The 20143-nt window shown below is 37.9% G+C and overlaps 1 protein-coding gene and 1 pseudogene across 6 annotated transcripts in view; one reads left to right on the top strand and one right to left on the bottom strand.

Moving 5' to 3' along the window:
* The window catches only part of CACNA2D3 (calcium voltage-gated channel auxiliary subunit alpha2delta 3), a 900236-nt gene that overhangs the window by 576153 nt on the left and 303940 nt on the right, over nt 1-20143 (top strand). The window lies entirely within an intron of this gene.
* Nucleotides 14777-14880, bottom strand: LOC112443531 (uncharacterized; annotated as a pseudogene).

Below are 20143 nucleotides of genomic sequence, written 5' to 3'. Positions count from 1 at the left end.
AGCTGGGCATGCTACAGTCCATGGGGTCTCAGAGTTGGACACTGCTTAGCGACTGAACAGCAACAACAAAAGTCAGCTAACTTTTAAGACCTTGTCTATGGAATGTTTCAAAGTATCTATGATATGGTAAAAAAAGAAATGTGTTCAGTTCTGTGATTTTTTTTTTTTTTTTTTTTACCAAGTGACCCCTCCTATGTGAATACTGTCGAGTTCAAGTAGAACCCACCAGCACTTTGCAAGCTTCCCTGGTCATGCCTTTGTCCAGTTACTTGGTCACCCCAATATAATTGCTTTTCTGATTTCTATCACCATGGATGAGTTTTACTAATTATTGAACTTTATATTAATGGAATCGTCTGGTATATACCCTTTTATGTTTGGCTTCTTTTGATTGAGGTTATGTCTAATATTCATCCAGGTTGCTGTGTGCCAATAAGTACTTTGTTTTTATCATTGATGTGTTGTACTCTGTTTTTGGCTATATCATAGATTATTTTGTCTTTGGGGTGTTACAAATTATGTAGCTATAGAAATTATTCCACATGTCTTTTATGGCATACCTGTGTATGCATTTTTGTTGAAGATATACTTAGGAGTAGAATTGCTGCCTTATAAGATATATGTATGTTCAGTTCAGTTCAGTCACTCAATTGTGTCCGACTCTTTGTGACCCCATGAATTGCAGCACGCCAGGCCTCACTGTCCAACACTAACTCCTGAGGTTTACCCAAAATCATGTCCATCGAGTTGGTGATGCCATCCAGCCATCTCATCCTCTGTCGTCCCCTTTTCCTCCTGCCCCCAATCCTTCCCAGCATCAGAGTTTTTTCCAGTGAGTCAACTCTTCGCATGAGGTAGCCAAAGTACTGGAGTTTCAGCTTTAGCGTCATTCCTTCCAAAGAAATCCCAGGGCTGATCTCCTTTAGAATGGACTGGTTGGATCTCCTTGCAGTCCAAGGGACTCTCAAGAGTCTTCTCCAACACCACAGTTCAAAAGCATCAATTCTTCAGCACTCAGCTTTCTTCACAGTCCAAATCTCACATCCATACATGACCACTGGAAAAACCATAGCCTTGACTAGATGGACCTTTGTTGGCAAAGTAATGTCTCTGCTTTTCCATATGCTATCTAGGTTGGTCATAACTTTCCTTCCAAGGAGTAAGCGTCTTTTAATTTCATGGCTGCAATCACCACCTGCAGTGATTTTGGAGCCCCCAAAAGTAAAGTCTGCCACTGTTTCTACTGTTTCCCCATCTATTTCCCATGAAGCAATGGGACCAGATGCCATGATCTTAGTTTTCTGAATGTTGAGCTTTAAGCCAACTTTTTCCCTCTCCTCTTTCATTTTCATCAAGAGGCTCTTTAGTTCTTCTTCACTTTCTGCCATAAGGCTGGTGTCATTTGCATATCTGAATTTATTGATATTTCTCCTGGCAATCTTGATTCCAGCTGGTGCTTCTTCCAGCCCAGCATTTCTCATGATGTACTCTGCATAGAAGTTAAATAAGCAGGGTGACAATATACAGCCTTGATGTGCTCCTTTTCCTATTTGGAACCAGTCTGTTGTTCCATGTCCAGTTCTAACTGTTGCTTCCTGACCTGCATATAGGTTTATCAAGAGGCAGATCAGGTGGTCTGGTATTCCCATCTCTTTCAGAATTTTCCACAGTTTACTGTGATCCACACAGTCAAAGGCTTTGGCATAGTCAATAAAGCAGAAATAGATGTTTTTCTGGAACTCTCTGGCTTTTTCCATGATCCAGCGGATGTTGGCAATTTGATCTCTGGTTCCTCTGCCTTTTCTAAAACCAGGTTGAACATCTGGAAGTTCATGGTTCACATATTGCTGAAGCCTGGCCTGGAGAATTTTGAGTGTTACGAGGCATTAGTAGCGGAGAAGGCAATGGCACCCCACTCCAGTACTCTTGCCTGGAAAATCCTATGGACGGAGGAGCCTGGTAGGCTGCAGTCCATGGGGTCGCTAAGAGTTGGACACGACTGAGCGACTTCACTTTCACTTTTCACTTTGATGCATTGGAGAAGAAAATGGCAACCCACTCCAGTGTTCTTGCCTGGGGAATCCCAGGGACGGGGGAGCCTGGTGGGCTGCCGTCTATGGGGTCGCACAGAGTCGGACACGACTGAAGGGACTTAGCAGCAGCAGGCATTAGTAGATACTGCCAAGAAGACTTTCACAGTGTTTGCAGCAATGGGATTTCTGTTTCCTCTCTGTCAACACTTGATATTCTCAATGTTTTTATTTTTAACCATTCTGATGTGTGTGTGTGTATGTGATTTTAACTTGTATTTACATGATGACTAGTATTAATGAGCTCTTCATATGTTTATTGTCTATTTGGATATCCTCATGTGAAGAAGATTTTTTTGCCCATTTAAAAATTAGTCATTTTTTATTGATTGTTATAATAGTTCCTTATATATTCTAGATGATAATCATTTATTGGATGTATATACTGCAAGTGTCTTCTCCCACTCCATGTCTTCCTTTTTCTCTCTTATGATGAGATATTTTGGTAATGTTTACTATATCAGTCTTTTCTTCTATGAATGATTGTTTTTAATGTACAATTTAAGACATTTTCCTGTGACAAAGATGGATGATATTCTCCATGTTCTCTTCTAGAAGCCTTATTATTATGTTTCATTATTACACTTTGTTAAGGTTCATCTAGCATTTGATTAAATTTACTCTTTCCCCATATGTATAGTCAGTTGATCCAGCAACATTTATAAAATCACAGTTTTCCTCATTGTGTTGTAGTAGTTCTTTTTAAAAAGAAAGATATTTTGATTTTATGCTCTTGATCTGTTTGTCTAAACTTCAGCTCAGTTCAGCCGCTCAGTCATGTCCGACTCTTTGCGACCCCATGAATCGCAGCACGCCAGGCCTCCCTGTCCATCACCAACTCTCGGAGTTCACTCAAACTCATGTGCATTGAGTCGGTGATGCCATCCAGCCATCTCATCCTCTGTCGTCCCCTTCTCCTGCTCCCAATCCCTCCCAGCATCAGAGTCTTTTCCAATGAGTCAACTCTTCGCATGAGGTGGCCAAGGTATTGAAGTTTCAGCTTTTAGCATCATTCCTTCCAAAGAACACCCAAGGCTGATCTCCTTTAGAATGGACTGGTTGGATCTTCTTGTAGTTAAGCTTACATCAGTTCTACTCTGTTTTAATTACTTGAGCTTTATAAGTATTGTTATTTGATAACGTGAGTCCTCTAATATTATTTTGATTCTTCAAAATTGTCTTTTCTCTTGTTAGTTGTTTAGATTTCTGTAAAGCTTTTGGAATCAGTCTGTTGATTTCTAAAACTAATTTGCTTGAACTTTGGACTTGAGTTGAGTATAAAAATCAACCAAAGGAGAATTGACACATCTTTAACTATTAAGTCTTCCAATCCATGTACTGGCTCCTTCCTTTCTCTCAATTTTCTTTCCTTAATAGATGTGTCTTTTTTGTTGAGAGTCCTACACATATCTTTTTAAAATTTACCAACAGGTATTTGAGGGATTTGCTGCAATTATAAATTGATAATCGTTTAGAATATAGTCTTAAATTTTTGTTTGCTAATATATGAAAGCAAAATAGTTTTTACATCGACCTTGTGTCCAGTGACTTAACTAAGTTCACCTATTAATAAACTCTAATTGTTAATAATCTTTATATCCTTTTTTATTTTCTGTGTGCAAAATCACTTTTGTTTAAATAATGACTTGTTTTATTTCTTCCCTTATAATCTGTATACTTTTCTTTTATTACCAAGCTAGGACCACCAGTATAATTGAAGGATAAGGATTAGTTGATGTAGTTTTCTATGATCTTAGGATAAACACTTTTAATGATTTAGGTTAAGGAAGTGATATTCTGTTTGTAGCTTGGTAAGAACTTGGCTGAATGGTTGTTGAATTTTATCAAGTGCTTATTTTGCATCTATTGAAATGATCATATTTTTTCTTTAGTTTTTTTGATGCTGTGAATTACATTGTTCAGTTTTCAGCTGTTAAACTAAACTTGCTTTCATTGCATAAAGACAACTTTGTCATAATATGCTAAGTGTTTACATTTCACTGAATTTGATTTGCTATGATTTTAGGATCTTTGAGTCTTTGTTCAGGAAAGTTACTTCTTTTTTTTTGTAATGCCGTTTCTTTTTTTGTAATGCCTTTTTTAGCTTTATGATAAGAGTATGCTGGCCTCAAATTGAGTTGGGCAGTATTTTTTTCTTATTCTATTCTCTGGAAGGATTTATCTAAGATTGTTATCTCTTCCTTAATTGTATGTAAGAATTCACCATTGAGGCCACAAGGAATTGTAGTTGAATTTGAAGATAGCTTTCTGTTGTTGTAGTTGTAATATATTCAGTGACTTTAATGTATGTGAGTCTTATTTATATTTTAAAATTTCTTTGTAGATCAGCTTTAGTAAGTTGTGCTTTTCAAGGGATGTGTCCATATCTCTAAGATTCTATTGTTAGCTTAAAATTGTTTATAAAGTCCCTTTATTTTAAAAATATATAATAGATCTACAGACCTTTCCAATTTCTATTCCTAATATAATGAACTGGTAATTTTCACTAATTTTTTCCCTAATCTATCTTACTAAGGATTTAGTTTTATTGAATTTTCAGGAAGTAATTTTTGGCATGGTGCATCCATTTTCTGTGTCTTTGATTTCTATTATTTTATATTTCCTTCCTTTCTTTGGGTTATATTTGACATTTTTATAGGTTGTTAAAGTGCAACCTTAGATCACTGATTTTTTAACTTTCCTATTTTTTTGTTAAATTCATTTAGGATTATCAATTTCCTTTTAGTTGCTTTAGTAATGTCCTGCATGCTTTTAAATATCATATTTTAATTATTATTAATTAAAAAATATTTTCTAGTTTTTTATTGTAGCTCTTCTTTGTCCCAGGGAATATTTAAAGTATATTTAATCTGGAGGTAATTTGGATTCCAAATTTTCTAGTTAATATTTTAAATCCAAATTTTATGATTTTTAGCCTATCCCACTGAGATATTGAATTACTTCTCTATGATTTCTATTCTTTCAAGTTCATCTAGAATTATTTTGTAGGCAAGCATATGACGTGTTTTTGTCAGTAACCCTTGAGTACTTGTAAACAAAATGGCATTCTGCATTTGGTGAATACAGTGTTCTACATGTCAATTAGATCAAATTGACTAATAGTAATTTTCAGATATTCTTGGTCTCTACTTCTTATTTTGTTTCCTTATTCTATCAGTTACAGGGAGTTGTGTCAAAATGCCCCACTGTGATGTTGTATTTCTCTTTTTCTCCTTTTAATTTAGTCAGTTTTTACTTTATATATTGTTAGGTCTTTCCTATTTTTGGTATACATATTTCAGGTTGGCATTTTTCCTGCTGAATTAACCTTTTTATTATTATATCTATTAAAGACATATAGTATTATTTATAATTATAAGATTACAAATCTTGTGCTTACAAGATTTGAAAGTAAAGACCTTTGATAAGGCAAAAGGTACTAAAATATAGTCAGTATTCAATGTAATTATTAATATATTTGAGCTCACCTATCATGATGCTCTTTGCCCCACCTATTCTTTGTTTTTGTTTTTTTCTTTAGTTGATTAATCTGAAAAAAAAAAAGGCAAAAATGTTTCATTACCCAATTTTCTTCTGTATTAGCTTGCTAGTAGTAAATTATTGTATTATATATTGGAGTTGTTACCCTAGAGATTAAGATACTTTTCCTTAACTTATTATAATCTACCTTAAATTATTACTTCTTTCCTATAACTCACATGCCTTCAAACAGTTTAGCTCCATTTAACCTCTCATGTCTTTCATGTTATTTTAACCCCCAAACCATGATTATTGTAATGTTAATCAGATAATATTTACTTTGATTTACTCATACAGCTTTTCTTCTTCTGTTAATAATATAAGTCCTTCCTGCATTATCATGCTTTCTATTGGGATAATTTTCCTTTTGCCTAAAGTATTTCTTTGAATTCTGCTAATAACAAATTTTCTGAACGTGTTTTGATTTTATTGTCATTTTAAAGGATACTTCTCCTCAACATGAAATTCTAGTTTGATACTTAGGTTCTTTCAGCCCTTTAAAGATGTGTTCTGTTGTCTCTGCCTTTTATTTCTATTGAAAAGACAGTAGTCAGTTAAATTATTGTTCCTTAGAGAGTAGTGTCTTTTTTTTTCCCTTTATCTGACTTAAAGATATTTATCTTTAGTTTTTACAGTTTTCATTATGATATGTCCTTAAGCATATTTTTATTTTGTAATCATTCCACTTGCTGTGCACATATATTCTTGAATCTATGGCTGGATGTGTATCATCAGTTTTATAAAATGTTTGTCTTATTTTCTTTTCAAATATCGTCAGTGCCCCATTCCTTCTCTTAATTTATTTGACATTCCAATTATATCAGACCTTTTGTCCACATCATATATCTATTTTTTACTTTTTCTTTATTTTTCATCATCTTCTTCTCTGCAGTTCAGTCTGGGTATTTTCTATTTATTTATTTTCCAGTACTTTAATCTTTTCTTGTACAGTGTCTGTCTTCTATTAATCCCATATGTTGCATTCTTAATTTCAGTCACTGTTTTCAGTTTTAGGGATTCCATTTGATTCTTTTTAATGCTTCATCTTTTCATTTATTTAATATTTTTGTTTTTTAGTCACTAAGTTGTGTCTGACTCTTTATGACCCCATGGATTGTAGCCTGCCAGGCTCCTGTGTCCCAGGAATTTCCCAGGCAAGAATACTGGGATGGGTTGCCATTTTCTTCTCCAGAAAATCTTCCCAACCCGAGGATCAAACCCATGTCTGTGGCATTACAGGCAGATTCTTTACCACTGAGCCACCTGGGAAGCCCGATGTTTGCTATTAGTCATTGGTATTTTCGAGTCCATGCCTGATAACTATAGTATCTAGATCACCCATAAGTCTATTTTTCCCTCCATTTTTAGTTATTTGATTCTGTTTCTTGACTTGCCTAGCAATTTTTGATTGTTTGCCTGATAGTGTATACGAAAAATTTTTGAGGCTTTGAAGACTCTTCCTTTTGAGTGGAATAAAATCTTTGGCAGGCAGATAGAATGCAGACTGAGTACCTTCAACCAATTACAACTTGTTTATTTATGATTTGTCTTTACTTTGGAGAAATAGCTTTTTCAGAGGTTTTACCTGCAAGTCTGTGCTTTCTACCTCCCGCTGAACTCGTAACGTCTATTTTTTATTTCCTAGCATTTTGCAGCTTCAAAATTCTCTACTAAATGTTTCAATCTCTTTTCAGCTCTTTTTTGCTTAGTTTCGTGGAGTCTTATCTAACACATGCACAGTTTAGGAATTAGCAAATGCTTTGTTATGCTCAGTCGTTCCATAGTGTCCTACTCTTTGCAATCCCATGGACTGTAGCCCACCAAGCTCCTCTGTCCATGGGATTTCCAGACCAAGAATATTATAGTGAGTTGCCATTTCCTGCTCCATCAAGTGCTTTAATTCAGGAGAAATTTCCTGCTGAATATGTAATTACTTCTCTAGGGTCTCCTTTTCTTTGGGGTTTTTTCCCTTATGTTATGACTTTCTTTGTAGTGTTAATCGCTCAGTCATGTCCGACTCTTTGCGACCCCATGGACTGTAGCCCTTCAGACTCCTGTGTCCATGGAATTCTCCAGGCAAGAATCCTGAAGTGGGTAGCCATTTTCCTCTCCAGGGAATCTTCCCAACCTAGGGATTGAACCTGGGTTTTCTGCATCGCAGGCAGATTTTTTACTATCTGAGCCACTGCTGCAGCTGCTGCTGCTAAGTCGCTTCAGTCGTCTCTGACTCTGTGCGACCCCATAGACAGCAGCCCACCAGGCTCCCCATCCTTGGGATTCTCCAGGCAAGAACATTGGAGTGGGTTGCCGTTTCCTTCTCCAATGCATGAAAGTGAAAAGTGAAAGTGAAGTTGCTCAGTCCTGTCTGACTCTTAGCGACCCCTTGGAATGCAGCCTACCAGGCTCCCCTGCAGCCTACCAGTTTTCTCCATCCATAGGATTTTCCAGGCAAGAGTACTGCAGTGAGTTGCCATTGCCTTCTCCGTCTGAGCCACTAGGGAAGCCCAAGAATATTGGAATGGGTAGCTTATCCCTTCTCCAGGGGATCTTCCTGACTCAGGAATTGAACTGGGGTCTCCTGCATTGCAGGCGGAGTCTTTACCACTGAGCTGCCAGGGCAGCTCGAAGTGTTAGTCACTCAGTCATGTCCAACTCTTTGTGACTCCATGGACTGTAGTCTGCCAGGCTTCTCTGTCCATGGGATTCTCCAGGCAAGAATACTTGAGTGGGTTGTCATGCCCTCCTTCAGGGTATCTTCTAGACCCAGTGATCAAACCTGGGTCTCCTGCATTACAGGCACATTCTTTACCATCTGAGCCACCAGGGAAGCTCGAAAAGAGAGACTTCTCTGATCTGGAAATGAATCTGGGACACGGTGGTGAAAGTGCTGAATCCTAGCCACTAGACCGGAACACAGTTTTGCTTGGTAAGGCTGTCCCTAACTCTGGATTTCTCTTTTCTGTTTGGCTTACATGCCCTGCTTCCTGAATTGGGAAATACCATGATGAGAGAAATGGCAGTGAATATAGAACTTTGCTCCCTATAGTTCTCTTCACTCTAGGATCTAGTACATTCAAGCCCTTGTTTCCACCTGTTTTTCTCTGATGTCTCCAAATGTTTGTTTGTAATTCAGCCTGTCTTAGTAGATGTTCTCAGGGTTAGGATTCATCTTACAGTAGCTAGTTTATCATAGCTAGAAATAGAATTTCCCCAGTTAACACTTTCTTTTTAATTTAAAAGTTGTAAAAGTTCTTTCATTCACGAAGCTGTACTCAATCTACTATTGGTATTTGATTATGTACAGAGTTACAAAGTAGTGGTGAGCATACAGATGCAGCTTTCTTGATGAAATGATCAGCACAGAGACACCTGCTCCTTCAATTCATATTTTATTGGTAGGAATATTACCTTTATCTCAATTCAGTCCTGAATTACTTCTTCCTAAAATATGAAGTTCTATGAATGCTAATCTTAAAGGTGCTCTACGTCTTTAAAATTAATAGAAGCTTCATAGAAGCTTTATTTTTTTTTTTAACTGTGTGTAGGCAGCTTAGGAAAGCTTTAAAAGCCCCATTTTTCACTTGAAAACAAATTTGCTTCATAGTCTTAGCATATTAAACGCATAGACCAGGACTCCCCTGATGGTCCGGTGGCTAAGACTCCCTGCTGTCAATGTAGTGGGCCTGGGTTCGATCCCTGATCAGGGAACTAGATCCCACATGCCACAACTCAGTTCACATGCTGCAGCTAAAGATTGGCACAGCCAAATTAACAAAAAACAAATGTTAAAAAAATGTGTAGACCAGCATCTTTCACACTTATGAATTCAGGTTTGCTATTCTAGATGTTGAGAGTAAGTAATGAACAACATCCTTTGGGGGGATTGAAATTTGAAATGTCCTGTGAAATCCACAGTAGGAGCACCATCATGGAACACGTTTGTAGAACACTGTGTTAGACTAGTTTCTGTGGACATCTTGTTGACCTTATTTCTGCTTCCCATGGTTACTGACTATTTTCAAAGGCTAGCAGGAACATGTAGATATGAAAGAGTATATAATAGCTATGGTTATTTTGGAGTGTTTTGTTTCCTCCAAGGAATATATCAGATTGAAACAGTATATATAACTTAGCACAGTGAGTCTGACTCTTAGCTATGCACTGTCATACTTTTTAACAAGCATTGCTGCATTACTGAAATAAAGTTAATATAAGTTCTATTTAAACACATCTTTTGGTTTGATTTTCTAAATTGAAACTGTCAAGAGATCAAATAACAGTGTCATTATATCAAAAGATAGGGAACTCTGCTTTAAACACTATCAGTGCATTTGATATATCATACAGAATTAAGTTGGCAATTATCCTGAGTCAAATAAGCAAAAAAATAAAGAATCTGAAGAGTCAAATTAGTGAGTGCATGTAAATCTGTCCTGTGGTTTTATGTAGCTATACATCCAAATGACTGCATATATAGACATACATACACCTGTGTATACATACCTTGTTTTCACATTCCTAGACTGGCTCTTAGATAATTAGGAAAGATACACCTTTTGGCAAGTCATACTGCTTTTTGAAATGGACACATAGAATTTCTGACATTAATACTATCCATTGTTTTCTTCCTGTTATCAGTGTGGATAAATGACACTTGATTTTGTCTTTCTAATTTACTAAGTTTGCCTGACCGCATATATCAGATCCATTTATTAAGATTCTATGTAACCCCCAAAGTTATTGAGGACTGCTTTTGTGTTTATGCTGTAAGTTGTCAAAGGCAAGATAGAAATGTAAATATGCTTTTTTATGTCACAGACATGACTCCTCTGCTCTTTCTTCAGGGTCACACTGTGCGTGCTGACTTTGCATTTCATCTAGAACTTGTCCAGGGCTCATAGTGGCCCTAGAAGAATCAGAAGTGTCACGCTGAGAGTAACAATGAAGGATTTTAGAAAATCCTGTCTTTTGATGGGGAATGTGACTTGTATCCTAAGGAAATAACTGCAAAACCCACATCTCCAAATTTTTTGGTGCAAGATCCAGAACTCTGTGACTGTAAAAATGGCCAAGTCCTTAGATTATAGATGAGGCAGAACTATAAAGGCAGGTGATGTCTTCTATGGAGACACTCATGTATATAGGCAAACATTTTGGTATAAGCAAAAGTCTATGTGGCAATGGCACGGATCAAAACATTGCTGTGTAATTGCAGCTGACTTTGTATTGGGTTCTTTCAGTGTCAAGGCTCTTTCTTTTTCCTTCTGAAAGCAGCATTTTCTGTCTTATCTTCATTTAGGTCTATATTTCCTTAATCATCTTCAAGTGTTTTTCAGTTAATGTTCAAATGTCCCCATTCTGTTTTTCAAATCTCATTTGTTGCCATTTTCTCTTACATAGGGAGGAAGTATTATGTTTAGGCTACATGTTTAAGGGTGAAAAGTGTTTATAGAATCTTCATCTGTTTCCTCTGAGCCTGATCTATTTGATGACATCATTCTGTAATTTTACATGATTTGGACAATGCAAAGTGCATAGGTAGAATGTTCAGGACAGTAAACAGAACGTGTTTTTGTCATTAGCCAGAGAACCCAGGCTATAGCTTGTAATTCTTTTTCGAAAAATACACTTACAAAGGCAGGTGATGTCTAAATCCAACCAGAGAACATGGTCATAACTGATACATTTTTCTGTGGGGTGTTTCATTACACTGTATGCTGTGTATGGTTCAAACATGGATCTGGATGGAGGTTCAGTCTTTGAACACTGTGTTAACAGTTTTGATCTGGACTAGGTCATTGATAATATCAACGATCAGGGGTTTTGGAGACATTTGAATAAAATCTCTTAGTGTTTGGAATTTTGAGACAGTGATAGATGGTCATATTAATTTCATGTTAACAAGTGATGAATATATACACGGGTCACTTCCCCTCATTCTTTGTTCTTATTTTTTATTGCTCTCCCATGATGTCGCATTTTTTTTCTAAATTGGTTATTCAGGGGCCTACTTAAAACTGCCCAAATGACTGAGTACTTCAGTTTGAAATACTTTTCATAGCGGCAGTTGGGGCATCATTTCCTATGACCTCCATGTCTTGGTCATCTGAGTTTTGTTTGACTCATTAAATAATCAAGAGGTCAGAGCATAGAAGAGAGAATCTTACTGAAGATTTATGAAATGTCAAAGTTGAACAAATGTATGATCTGTTCAATTTCAGTAAGAATAAAAGCTTGAACTGACTGGTATGAAAACATCAAGGGAAGTAAAACTTTTTAGAACTTCCGGAAGTGGGGACTCACTGGTTCTCCCACTGGGATGCTTAGGGACTCATCCTGGTGGGAAAGCAGCATCTGGTGAAAACTTCCTGTTTCCGTCATACTGTGTGGCACCCTTGCACCTTGAGGGTCCTGGTCCAGTAAAAGACTTAATCCAAGTGCTAAACCCTGTTTAGCTGTCTTGGGACATTTGTTCTCTGTTCATGGATTTAGTAATTTTAATGTAAATAGGCACCCCAGCAGCTGTGTCCCCTTAAGCATATTTTATTTAGCAGCTGAGTTATCCACGTCACTTGGCAGCTATAGATTTTCAATTTTTCCTTGTGCCAAGAGGGCAGCTGGAATAATTTGAGTACTCATTAATGTGGGAGAAATATGAGCTGTGTACTGCAGACAACATGAGTCTTCTGTATGGTGTTGTACCAGGATAAGCAGATCAGAGTAGAAGCAATTTGCCCTATCCCAAAGGGGCCCTAGGATTTTAATAAGCTGGTTATGAAAATTCTATTTCTTTGCAAATTTGAAGCATCTAATTAGAGCCCGTAATTTCTCTCTTAAAACGAGAGTGGATGAAGGTTAACGTTAGGCCTCCCGGGTCCTTTCACATTCATTTACAGAGAGAAATCAGGTAACAGTTGTAGCTAATTAGAACAGGGAATTAAATATTTAGTCCATCTTGATTTAACTTGGAGAACACATGCATGATTTTGAGGTATGGAAAATGATAAAGAGAAGTGAAATTTAATTTTTAATCAAAGATAAACTTAAAGGCAGTATAATAATTTTAACACTGATGATCCTAACCCGACAGCCAGAGTGGCAATTGCTTCTAGCTGTCTGAACTGTCAAGATAAAGGAAGATGATGTCGATTTAATTTCATCACTCAACATGTTTCTCAAGTTCAAACAACTGGGATTTATGCCATCTGCGTAAAGTACAAAGAATTCCATGATTTCTATCATATCAGTGACATAACAAAGCCACCTTTTGGATTTTCAGAATTTGGATTTTGAGTTTGAGTGAGTGTGTGTTTGGTAACCATCCTAAGGAGATATATCATTCATAGGCGTTTCTTTTAAGAAAGGATGCTTGTCTAATAAAATTGCTCCCTGAGAGGAATCTATGAGGCAGGACCCCTATGGAAATGGGACTGCATTATGTGGAATAAAGTCTGACTTTGCCATAAACTGATACTGATACTCCTACATGCTGAAGACAATAGGTCATTCTTCTCTTGTCATAACCTGATCCAAATTATCTTCCTAAGGTTAAATTCAATTAAGTCAGGACGTGCATATCTAAAAGAAATCCCTCAGATCCAATCCCATGATTGATCTTTTCTCCAGGGCCTGACACAAGGGCAAAGCATCTTCAGAGTGCACTCCGTTCATAGGATAGCTCCCAGGATTCTTGTAACTTACCCAGAAGCAGGCTGGTAGGATGCCAGAATACTGTGAAAGGGTGACCGTGAGGGGAAATGATGAGAAGTCTTTGAAAAATAGAAAGATTCCAAAGAGTAACTCTATGGCAGCAATTCTCTAACTTGTCTAGGGAGGTGATTTATCATGGCCGGTGAATCCCATCACAACTGCGGTTATTTCATCTGGGTGATGCTTGAAACATCTTTGCAGATTTGTGTAAAATAAATGGCAACTCTCAGCGACCATCTTACTTTGCTACATTGGCTTCCAGTTGCCAGTTATTATAAAATGGTTTCTGATGGCAATAATCCTTTGAAAATCACCTGTTATTGGGGATAATAGCTGGTTGTCAGAGCATTAACCACTCTCGACTTCTCTTTGGGCTATTACATAACAAAAGAATGAACTGGTGGTGAGTCTGCCAGGTGTATTAAATTATATCATGCATTATAGAAGTTCTGTGATGGGGATTAGCATCCAGAAAAGACCGTCAGACATTGCCAAACTCATTATCTGCTGAGGCAGGAGTCTGGCCTCAGGCCTGGGCATACAAGGCTTGGGTTGTAACTATTATAAGCCACTGGGTCCATTCCTTCTCTGCCCTAGTACGGAGATGGACAAATAGCCCACCAGCATTTCTTCTCTGTTTTCCACGTCTAAAGAAAATTGAAGTATACTGCTTTAACCATGGTCAGCTTCAAAGCTGTATTGACTTATTTATTCATTTGTCTGATTTCTTAATGGCAGGTATACCTACTGGGCAGTCTTCAGTAGTCATAGAATTTGGTGGACCCTCCCAACACCTCTTGGGATTCTAGGTTTTGTTCTCTAGTTCCCTTAGAACAAGAAATGTAGATGGTGGGCATGATGTCTGGGAGGCTCTGCTACAGTGACTCAGGCACTTACAGTTTCCAAAAGGGAGAACCATAGACTGAAATGATGTTTGAATATCCATGGAAATAAGCTTTCGGCTGCAAATATTCACACAAATCAGGGCTTGCCTGTTCTCAACAGCTCTGGATGATCCTTCAAGTAGCCATTGGCCCAAACTGTTTCTGATGACTTGTGGAATGATGCTGCTTCCAATATTCAGTGGAACATACTTATGAGACCTATTTCATAACATTTCATCTCTAACATGTAAGCCCTCAACTGTGCATTTTCCTACCTGAGTGTCATCTGTATGAAGTCCGGTCTTGTGTCAACATTGAACCCCTAGTGCCTCATATAAAGCCTGATGTATAGTATATGCTATGTAAATATCTGCTGAATGAAAATGAATGGACATTTCTGTTTATCTTTTACTGAAAAATATTTTCTTTTTAACAAAAGTATTATATATTTACTGTAGAAAATTTGTAAAAAAAAAAAAAAGCAGTTAATAGGAAAGAAGTATCACTGGTATTAGATACTTTTTGCATGCATCTTTCCATTATTTTTTTCTATGTATGTATACTTTTAATTTTTTATAGATTGGATAAGACTGTCCATGGCATTTTGATAAGAACAGATACTACACTGGATCTTAACCATAAAGCCGAGAAGCTATGTCCATGGTATTTTGGAACCTATTTTGTCTGTTTAGTGATGTCTTTTCAAGTCATTAAGTGGTCAACTTCACCATTATTTGTAATGGCTTCACTAAAGTCACTGAGTGAACATACTACAACCCCCTTCTGTGGGCACGTCTAGATTGTAATTTTTCTCTAGTATGAACAGTGTTTTCCAATAATGTGTTCTCTAATGAACATATGTCCTTTATGGAAAATCTTTGCTTCACTCTCTGATGGTGTCCTTGGGCAACATGGAGAGATAAACAAAGATGATATCCAACATATTAAAGCTTCTGAAAAGACAAATTAATTTGGTGGGTAGAAAGGAAGGCAACTCATGCTTTCACAGAATATAAGGCATCTACATTTTTTCTAAGATTGAAAGGACAACATTATCTTCCTGAAATCATCAGTGGCTAAATGTTTAGATGCCATGGAATTTGGATTGTTACATTGGTTCTATCTGAACATTTTAGCAAAATAAAAAAAAAAAATTCAACTTGGTGGTAAAAAAATAATTCCTAGAAGTGATTTCCGAGAAATGGAATTGCCATGTCAAAGGTCATGTGCATTTCACATATTTGAAACATATGGCCAAGTTATTTTCAGGAAGCTATAACAATTTATATTCCCACCAGTGGAAAGACTATTTCCTAATATTTTTATTGTCATTAACAAATCATTTCCAATTTAATAGCAAAACCCCCCAAAATAACACCTCAAAACTCTTATTTTTATTTTAATTTATATTTGTATTTATGCATAAAAGTAGGGTTGGACATTGTGATCTGTTTTTTGTTGTGTTGCCATGAGTATTTCCTCTTCTGTGATCTGGCAGTTCATGTCCTTTGCTAGTGTTCTCATATCATAGTGTTGCAATTAAGAAAATGAGCTTTGGAGTCCCACATACCTTAAAAGGGTCCAATAGCTTTCACTTAACTGCTATGTGACCTGGAACATGTTCCTACCCTCTCTAGGCCTCAGTTTGCTTATCTGTTGAATGAGAATAATGCTGGTGCCCTCCCGTTGCAGTCCTGCTATGTGTGGTATCTGGCAAAGGGCCAGTGCTCAGCATCCTCAAGTTTTAGTTCATCAGTACTCATTTAATCCCTCTATTTCTCTTGGCATATTCCTACTCCATATGCCATGATGAATTATCCCCATTTAACCTATGTTTATATCTTTTAATTGCTTGCAGTAACCACATTAATTCATTTATCTGACAAATATTTAGGGGGATCTGCTATGGGTCAGGTGCTAGATTAGAAGTTCAGCAATAGTGAACAAAACACGTTGTTATTTTCATCATGAAACTTATACTTCTGTGTATGTGTGTAGGGAACAGAACATAGCTAAGTAACAGAAAAATAATATAACTGTAATTGCACCAAATACTATGCAGAAAATCAGTAGGGACTGACATATAATAAAAGGGGGGCTTATTTTAGATAACTTTAAGAGGGAGAGACTTTCAGGGGTAAAAGTTTTATGGTAAGACATCTATTAGAATTGTTATTATTAGAAAGATAGATAACAAGTGTTGGCAGAGGTAGAGGTGTGGATAAAAGGAACCCTGGTGCATTGTTGGTTGGAATGTAAATTAGTACAGTTACACTAATGGAAAACAGCATGGAGGTTCTTCAAAAAATCAAAAGTACACTACCATGTAATTCAGTAATCTGGCAATAGACACCCACTTCTGAAGGAATGAATTTTTCTGAAGGAAATGAAATCATTATCTTGAAGAGACAGCTGCATCACCGTGTTCATTGCAGCATCATTCACAATAGCCAAGACATAGTAACAACCCGTGTCCATCTATATATGAATGGAAATATCATGTATATATATATCATGTAAGTACTATACTTACATGATATATATGAGTAGTATACTTACATAAGCAAGTATACTTACATGAGTAGTATCCTTACATGAGTAAGTATACTTACATGAGTAGTATCCTTACATGATATATATACATGAGATATATATATATTAATATATGTAACACAGTCATAAGAAAGGGAATTCTGCCGTTTGTGACGTGGATGGACCTTGAGAGTATAATGATAAGTAAAACAATTTGGAGAGAGTAAGACAAGTACTACATGATCTTACTTATATCTGGAATCTGAAAACAACAAAACAAAAACAAAGCTTATATAAACATGAATGGTGTCGCCAGGGGCTGTGGAGAGAGGCATGTGGGAATGGGGAAGAGCTTGTCAAAGACTGCGGAGTTAGTTACAATATAAATGAGTTCTGGGAATTTTATTTAGAGCGTGGTGACTATAGTTAATAGCTCTGGTGTCAAATACTTGAAAGTTGCACAGAGTAAATAATAAATGTCTCACTAGGAAAAGAAAGTAGTAATTGTGTGAGGTGATGAATGTGTTAACTAACCTTACTGTGGATATCATTTTGCAATATATCCACATATTAAATCATCATATACAGGACCATGCACTAATTATATCTCAAGAAATCAGGAGGAAATAATTTAATGTTTTTAAAATGCTTATTTTATCCATTTATTAATAAATAAATGTACCTTTCTTTAAGCATTGACATGTATCCACTACCATGTATAAAACAGATAGCTGGTGGGAAGCTGTTGTATAACACAGGGAGCTCAGCTTGGTGGTCTGTAATGATCTAGAGTGGTTGGATAGAAGGGGTGGGAGGGAGGCTCGGGGATATATGTATACTCATAGCTGGTTCATATTGCTGTACGGCGGGAACTAACACAACACTGTAACGTAATCACACTCCAATTAAATACACACACACACACACACACACACACACAAGTTCCTCTTTATCAACTAGCATTTGGGCTACAGAGCTCAAGATGGCCTGCATCCTGTTCAGGGAACCAAGATGTTTGGGGGAGAAAGTGCAGAAATGATGCAGTTTTAAAAGAAGATGATACTCTTTGGGGCTCTACTGTGGTCCCCTTAACCAGAGAGAAAAACAAATCTGTGTCCCATCTTGGTCACAAAGTTAGGACAGAAATAGTGTAAAATAATGAGGAGGATCTTCAACTAGTAACTTCTGTGAAGTCGGAAATAGTAACAGAAAAGCAGTCCCATCTCCTCCCCCTCTTTTTCCCTTTATATTTCTTTGCCTTCCTTGTTCTATAAAAAGTATTTTCAAAACTTACAACTTCAGTGAGAGTGGAGACCATATGGGTTTTTCCTCCCTGCAGAAGACATAAGAGACTTGGGTTCGATCCTTGGGTCAGAAAGATCCCCCGGAGAAGGGCATGACAACCTACTCCAGTATTCTTGCCTGGAGAATCCCATGGACAGAGGAGCCTGGTGGGCTACAGTCCATAGGGTCACAAAGAGTCAGACATGACTGAAGCGACTTAACCCACGGGCACTGTTAATACTCGATAGGAAGAGTAGGTAGGAGGGTGAGTGGATGGGAAATATAAAGCAAAAATGGTAATACAAATTAGAGGTCAGTAGGAAGGAATGATGCTACAGCTGAAACTCCAGTACTTTGGCCACCTCATGCGAAGAGTTGACTCATTGGAAAAGACTCTGATGCTGGGAGGGATTGGGGGCAGGAGGAGAAGGGGACGACAGAGGATGAGATGGCTGGATGGCATCACTGCCTCGATGGATGTGAGTCTGAGTGAACTCCGGGAGTTGATGATGGACAGGGAGGCCTGGCGTGCTGCAATTCATGGGGTCACAGAGTCGGACACGACTGAGCGACTGATCTGATCTGATCTGAGGAAGGTCAAAGTGAGGGTTATAAAAGTAGAGCCCAAAACACCTAATCTCTGAGAATGGAACCCTCTTCTTGAGGGAACCCAGGACAGCTGTAAGACTTAAAACCTAACAGTTGCTTAGAATAAAATAGAACTTACTGATTGAAGACAATAAATTTCCTGTGGAGTTTCTCAGAAGACAGTGGCCTTCCAGAGAAGAAGACAATGGCCCTCCAAATCCCTCTGGAACTTTAATTTACTTTTCTCTCCCATCCACATGAGGCCTATACTCATATTTATGTCAAATTAGTGGCTCTCTAGGGTAGGATCTTCAGCACCTGGGGACTTGCTCTCTCAGTGGAAGTTCTAGGTTTGGGGTGCACTGAAACCTCTGGAGAGGGCCGAGGTTGGTGTATAGATAATGAACACATATATACTGCCAGAACCCTACAGGTTATTCTTACATACACACATTCCTTAGCTGTCCCCAAGAGCCAGGTTCCTACATGTCTGCCTCTTGGAGAATCACAGGTAAAATGGAATGAACACTGTCTTCAACAATATCCTTGCAGATGTCTGAGAAGCCCTTGACTTTTCTTACTGACATTTAAGCCCCAGAAGGCAGTAGGTGAGATGACAGCGGAAGCTGCTATTTTAGACTAATTATTAGTGACAGGAAGGATTGGTTGGGAAAATAGAAGTGACAAGAATCTTGGGAGAAAACAACTGTGCTAGCTTAGCATTCACAGCAGCTGTTGGTTGTAATGAGTTTGAGAATGATTTGGGCAGAATTCCAGACTCCTAAATCCTTGACCTGTACCCTGCCACTGCACTGAGCGACCAGGATGCTTTGTAGAGGGGGCGCTCTCTCTGCATCATGCTGCTGCTTTTGTGGGCTTTGGGTCACAAATCCCAGTGAGAACACACAAGTGCAACACTTGTGATCAAGGCCAAATGGGCCTTGGTCCCATACCCTGATTTGGGCTCTTGGAACCTCCCCAGTCCAGAGGTAGAGGAAGGCAAAGGAAGACAAACTTGCGGGGAGGGACAATAAGGGAAACGGAGCTTTTCTCTAAGGCCCAGAGAGGCAGTCCTAGGTCAGGTCTTCAAGCTTTGCCCTCCTGAGCTTTTCCCCGGTCTAACTCTCTTTAGGGTCCAGGCAAGGAGCACCACTGGAAGTCTTCTCTTAGAAAGAATCTCTTGTCACACACACACTTCTGCAGGATTACCTCCCCATCCAGCCCCTACTATTTTACTTTGTTTCACTTAGCAGCAGTCCTGCCAAGTGGGTCCTGTTAACACCATCATACTTTACAAGTAAGGAAAAGGAGGTTTCGAAGATTTTCAGCTCCTTCAGAGCAGACAGATTCTAAAATGAGATGTGCCAAGTTCCCAGTTCTTAACCTTTTCTTGTATCCACTGCATTCTGCTAACCTGCCTACCCAGTCATCTCTATTTTTCATGAAGTGATGCCATCTGTCCAAACTGTCACAAAGTATGGGGGAAAAGGAGAGAATTCCACTCAGAGTTGCTAG

Source organism: Bos taurus, chromosome 22 (assembly GCF_002263795.3).
Source record: "Bos taurus isolate L1 Dominette 01449 registration number 42190680 breed Hereford chromosome 22, ARS-UCD2.0, whole genome shotgun sequence".
Classification (NCBI taxonomy): Eukaryota; Metazoa; Chordata; class Mammalia; order Artiodactyla; family Bovidae; genus Bos; species Bos taurus.
The sequence above is the reverse complement of the archived record's forward strand: the minus strand, read 5'-3'. Positions and strand labels throughout refer to the sequence as shown.